Source organism: Condylura cristata, unplaced genomic scaffold (assembly GCF_000260355.1).
Source record: "Condylura cristata isolate star-nosed mole 26May11 unplaced genomic scaffold, ConCri1.0 scaffold00004, whole genome shotgun sequence".
NCBI classification, from domain to species: Eukaryota; Metazoa; Chordata; class Mammalia; order Eulipotyphla; family Talpidae; genus Condylura; species Condylura cristata.
The window spans coordinates 27,883,688-27,890,414 of record NW_004567105.1 but is presented as its reverse complement, the minus strand read 5'-3'; the positions used below and the strand labels follow the sequence as shown (position 1 = coordinate 27,890,414).

Sequence of the window (6,727 nt, the reverse complement as noted above, 5' to 3'; positions counted from 1 at the left end):
ACAATATGCTGCAAGTACCTGACAGATACTCAGGTTTCTCTCAAGCAAATATCACTGCACATTTATGAAAAAAAACTCTCAGAATAACTATTTCCTATAAAAGTACTGCAGATAAAATATAAATTAGAGGCTATTCGATATCAGGAGTAATACCAACTTGGTTTAACTTTCAGTGAGTGTCTCCCTGAGAGAATTTCCCAAATGTGATGGAAGTAGGGTGGTCTTATGTAATATGATATAACTAATGTTTAAAAAGTCCTTATTTCTTTACCACATCTACTGTGAGAATGAAGACTATTCTTAGCAATCATGCCAGAAAATGTCAACATCTTCCTAAAAAGTCACACTGTTACTGTGAAGGACTTTAGAGGCACCCTGAGGAGGGACTTGAGTTACATCAATGTTGAATTCAGTCTTCTTGGGCAAAAAAAAAAAAAAAAAAAAAAGAAGAAGAGGCTCTAGGTTGACAAATAGAAACACAGAACAGAAATGGCTACTGCTGGCACTACCTGTAGTCATGTACAGCATATCGTCAAGGGTGTCATTCCATGCTTCCAACATGGAATCAGGTCTGTGTATATTCACTATCCCATCAATATTGTTATACAGGTGAGTGGGTCTCTTCTTGAAATCTAAAATTTCTTGGGCAAAAAGTACATTCCTAGGGTTCAGATGAGACCAGGTATTGCTTGTTCAGTTTCTCAAGCCCAGAAGGATGAGTTAATCCTTGACAGAAAACAACGATGAACTTGTATCAGATTGAGGTGCTTTGATTCAGCCAAGCTACACCAGGATATCAGGAAATGTTTGTATGGAATCTGTTTCTGAAAAAGAAACAGTTTAGGAAGCTGATGAGTAAGATTTAAGCTGTCCAGCTACAGAAACAGCAAGAGACTGGATGATTTCTCAGATCTATTTGTCATTTATCTTTATGATGCAATAGAAGTCATTATTGATTTGGGACATTTTTTCCTTAAACTGATTGTTCTTTCCAACTCTTCAGCAAGTAAAGAGTTCAGAAAGTAAATTCTAGTGTAGCAAGAAGAATGCATAAGGAACAGAAGTTTTTCTAACAGGACTTCAGAGAAAAGTGACTTCTATCTAGTTTTCGAAGGAATATTGAGGGATATATGGTGCCAATGACAGATAAGTTATAGTTGCTCATCATTGGATTTGAAGGTTTAGGAAGGTCTATAATTTTGCAAAGGCCTACATTTGAGTGTTTGTGAGGTGAGCATCCCTGACTCACTGTCTGCATACCAGTAACTTTTTGTGAAAAGGCAACTGAAAAATAGAGCAAAGTGATAAGAGCCTTAGTAAGAGTTGGAAGACATATTTCACTGAGTTCATGATGAACACAGTCGCTTTGCTCCAAGGTTCTCTCAACCTTACCCTTTGCCCCCCACCTCAGTCACTTATTCCAACATCCTCATCCTTGACATTTTTTAAATTAAGCAAGAAAAAATAAAGAGATAGCAATCATTTAGAACATGTAGGTCTCACTGAGACCTTACATAAATAAATAAACAAGGTTTTTTAAAAAAAAAAAATACTCCATTTTGCTAAATACTACAAATGCTTTTTTTTTAAATTTACCTCAAAACCAATTGATAACCAAAAGCCATGGTCCCTATTTGACAGTGGAGACTTACGGGGGTGAAGCAACTTCTCAAGGTCATTCACTGACTAAGGAATATACAGCCCTTAAGGTTTCAGGAGACAATTTTGATGGCAAAATTTATTCGTCTCGATGGTGAAATAACTCATCTTGACAGCCAGTAAATAACATAGCTCTCAGGAGCTTTTCATCTAAAATTACCTAACTTGGTAACTTTGGTATTTGAGTAGCTTGATACTGTGGGTCAGAAAGGCTTTTAAATTTAAATTTTCCACTGGAGTTGGTATTAGCTTGATCTGGAATCTGCTGTGGAGGATGGCTCAACATTTCAACTGCCATTTTTCTAGCCTGAGGTCATGTACCAGAGAGTCTAAAATGGCATGACAGACGTTTTAATTAACAGTGTTGGTTTCAGAGATGGCTGTTGAACTTCTTGACTTGCACCAGGCGGCAAGGGAGTAGTTGTCAACCACAGCTTATTGCCATTTTGTAGCTAACCTTGTCCTTTGAGCAAAAGCATTTGGTACACGCATGCCAATTGGCATCTCTCCAATCTCAAGATTCTCTAGTAGGAAAGTGGCTCATTTTGAATCCATTAATTCTGTAACACATTCAATTTTTTCCCCATAAGTCATTCACTCATGTATTTTCTATTTTGATCACTAAATTAAATTGTATTTATGTAGAATTCATTCATTAAGCATTGCTATCAGCAGCATGAAAGGCATCACAATACAGTGGCAAGCATGTAGGTCTTTCAAGTCAGGTAAATAAGGTTTGCATCCTGCTCTCTAATTTTGAAATTTATAACACAAATAGGGATAGTTGCTAAGGACATGAGTTTTGGAGTCAGGTAATCTGTCACTTATTAGATCTATGACCCTGGACAAGTTTCTTTAAGATTTCACTTTTCATTCACAAAATGAAAAGAATAACACCTAACTAATAACTTACAGAACTCATGGAAAATAAAAATGAGATGTGAATATAAAATACCCAGTGCAAGTAACTATAGATAGGAGGTATTCTATAGATTTATTTCTCTTCCTTCTCCCAGTAGCATTCAGATACAGTTGAAATAAATGTATTTGAAATGTATAACTTCTAAGATAAGAGATTAAAGGAAAAGGAAATTAATTAATTATGTACCTGTCTTGTCATAGGCATTCACAAGCACTTATTTCCTTGAATTTATGTAGACATATATCTTCATATACTCATTCCTTCACTGAGTATTTCTTCTGCACCTATGATAGGTCTGGTACTTTTCCAAGGACATAGCAATGAATACAAGGCACTACTTCCTGCCTTGACCTTACATTCTAGAAACGTATTTCCTTTCTGTTACACCGGGTTGTGCCAAAAGAAAAATAGTGCTAGAAATTCAAAAAAGAAAAAAAAATTATTTCCAACTTAGAAATCAAAAAGGCTTCATTGAAAAAAAGGAAAGCTTAACCCGGACCTCAAAGGGCTCCGAGTTCAGAGTTGTGTGCTAACAGGGGGATGGATGAAACAATATTCTCAGTGGCCCAGGGACAAGATAGGACAAGACCTATGAGGAAACAGGTAATGTGACTTGGTCATCAGCTGGGATGGGTGAACGTGAATAACAGGAAATCTTCTGGAAATGTATATGGAAATCAGGTGTGCATACTGAAAAGCACATGGAAGAGTCTAGAATTTATTTGTAAACCACAGTGAGCCATAGAGTAAGACTGAACATGTTTCAGAAATATTAATTGAACAATAGTGTATAAAATAGGAAGAGACTAGAGAGACATAGGAGGCAGTGGATTGAACATCATTTGGTATATTGGGAAAGGGGCTACAGACTATGCCAGGTCATCAGCAAATTGAAGGAAATTATTCTTCATCTGTGTTTACAAAGATGAAAGTCAAACAAACAAGCCCAAAAAAAAAAAAAAAAAAAAGACAGGGAACAAATACGTTCATCCAAGAAAATATTACATGATATCATATTAAAAACCAATTCTTTTGATATATGGAGGCCATTTAATGTCTTTAGTAGAACAAACTGAATAAAATGTAAGGAAAGACAAAACCTGAGGCAGCAAGCCTTAGGGTTTAATTTTCACACTAAGTTGATGCCTAGACCCTGCATGAAATTGTGTGCAAGAAATTCCAACTTTTAGATGACTTTCTATAATAAAAGTCCTCTTGTAAAATAAGAATAAAGTTACACATTCCTATAAGGACACTTGTAAGGTTACAAATGCTCCCCTGACGCCACTAGGTTTGGTCACTAAGAAAAGGAAGTTTCCATAGTTTGTGCTCTTCCTGTGAGTAGTGTTATCAGTGCAGCTCCAGCTCTCTGCTCATAGAGAAAACCATTTGTAGACCAGCAGGTATCACTCCCCAGGCTGCCTTCAACACACCACTTGCTTTTGCTAGCTTCTCCTGGTTTCTGCAGTCAATTTCAAACTCTCCAGGTTGAGGTTACTATTTTCCCAGATCCCTTCCAAACCAATCTGCTCTTCTCCCTGTCTATCTCTCCAATGAATCCACATCAAACACTACTGTGTGCCTGGTTCCACAGAAATCACCAGATTTTTGCAAACATTACTACTGACCAACGAAACATTGACATTGGCTTCAGCTTTAACTTCTGCCCCCTCTCAGCTGCCAAGTCCTCTCGGACACCAGGCGCTGAGACAACATCCCCACCACATGACTTTCCCACCCTCCATCCACACTTGCCCAATGTCTCTCCAGTTTAGATTTCCTCTCTTCCGTGGACTCAGCCATGAGACCTGTGAAGCCTTGCTTTTCAAGGGAGGGTCCACAATCACCTGGCAGCAGGCTAGAAATGCAGCATTCACAACCACATCTGCATTTTAATGAAACCTCCAGATGATTCATGTGCACATGTAAGCTCTGAATACACTGGCTCAAAGCACAAGTGCAATCCTACTGCTGGAGAGAGCAAATTACTGGCCACAGGCAAATCCAGCTCACCACCTGTTTTTATATCATCTGTGAGATAAGAATGGTTTTTACCTTTCTAAATGATTGGGGAAATCATCAAGGGAGGAATGATACTTTCCAACATAAGAAATTAATTATATGAAGTTCAGGCCCTCCCTGATGGCTAGTGGGTTAAAGCGCAGCACTGTGAAGCTGGCATGGCCGCTTCCATGCAAGTTCTATCCCTGCCCTGGTGACCACATGGCACAGCAGACCTCTCCTGTCTCTCCCGCTGCTCCCCTCAGAGTACTTTGTCAATCTGCCTATTCTGCTCCCCACTCTGACTCTGGTGAATCCTCTCACCACCCCTGCACTGCTGACCTGTACCCCAGTTCTGTATATATAGCTAAATCTTTTTTTTTTAAAAGAAATTATATGAAATTCAAATTTCAGTCCATAAATAGTTTTATTCAAACACACCAGGTCTATTTACTTACTTTCTGTCTGTGTTACCATTACACTAAAATAGCAGAGTTGAGTATTTACAACAGAGATTTTGATGGCCAGCAAATCTTAAAATAGTGACTAATTTACTCCTTCACAGAAAAAGTTTGTTGACCCTTAGAGAGAGAAAACACGTGTAGTCAAAAACAAAAGGAAATGTGAGGGAAAGGTATAAAGAGCTGAACAAAATGCTTTCTTGATTGTGTCACTGTGACGGGTGCTACTATCCTTCTAATGTCCCCCACATCACTTGGTGGGAAAGTCTTTGCAGAGACAAAGGCAAAAGACAGTTCCTTCTGCTCAGTTTCAGGCAGCTGCTTTCTCCCCTTGGAAGGACAAAGGGGTAGGTTTTAAACATGTGAAAGGATTACCCTGGAACTACAGCAATAAGGACTCATGGAGGATTTGAGGGTTAACAGTGTAAGACACTGTTTCTACTTATTCCTTGGGGATTGGAAGAGTAGTATCTTCTGGCTCTGGGGAGCTAAATGAATCATTGCAGGGACTCAGTACTCTGCAGTAGTCAATAATTCCACCACTGAAAGAAAGGTCTGAAAAGTTACAAAATTAGTATTTCAACATCAACAACCCCCTAAACTGTAGGCCTCTCCCAGTGACATCGCCAGACTTGATGGCAATATGAAACAAGAAGACCCGTTCAGATTTTGTTCACTTCCAATGCAGATCCCTTTTGAAATAACAGTGAGAGCTATTTCTACTGGCTTACTCTTTGCTTAATTATTTGTTTAAAGTCACTTTATACCACTGAAGCAGATATGAGAAAATAATCCAAATTCCAGTTCCATCTTGATTAAGAAAGGAAAGTCTATGGATCAACCTTTTGGAGAGGTTGTTACAGGCAATGAACTTTGTAAATCCAGAAAGAGGATGCCTTTCCACTTGACTTTTCCTATCTCTGCCCTCATATTTTCTGGACTGAACATTTTGTTTCCATCCAGTAGCAAATTATCTTGCCTGCTGACAGCTGAAATATATATAATGGTAGGTCTCTGGACTAGTAGATATTATAGTTATCTCAGAGAAGTAAATACACGTGAACAAGGCAGAGGAAGAAAATTATAACACATTTTTTTTTAACAGTTACAGTTCAGGGTGAGTAAAGATACTACTGTGTAAATAGAAGGACACAGAGTTCAGACTCAAGAACCAGAATAGAATTTACCACAAAAATTGTCCCAATTTAGAAATGAAAACAACCTTCAAGGCACAGAGATACAAGGGATGAGGTAGTATGTTCTGTCTGAACAGCAAGAGATACAGAGGCAAGAATAAGAGAGAAGGAAGTGGAAGAGAAAGCCAGCTTAAAACGATACCTGCACCCTTATGCTCATTGCAGCACTGTTCACGCTAACAAGATATGGAAACAACCCAAATGCCCAAAAATAGATGACTGGATCAAGATGTAGTGTGTGCATGTATTTTGAAATACATGTTTTTGAAATAATGTTTTTCTGTTCATTGGGTATATTCCTTGGAATGGAATTTCAGGATCAAATGGAAGCTCCATTTTTAGGAGTTTGAGGTTACTTCACACAACTTTCCATAGTGGTCGGACAAGTTTGCATCCCCACCAGCAGTATAGGAGAGTTCTTTTTTTCTTTAAATCCTCACAAACACTTGTTGTTTCCTATATTTTTAACACACACACACACACACACA

At 38.3% G+C, this 6,727-nt stretch overlaps 1 pseudogene; it reads left to right on the top strand.

Moving 5' to 3' along the window:
* Window positions 1–287: 287 nt before the first annotated feature.
* LOC101629739 lies at window positions 288–859 on the top strand (annotated as a pseudogene).
* The last annotated feature ends 5,868 nt before the right edge of the window (window positions 860–6,727 follow it).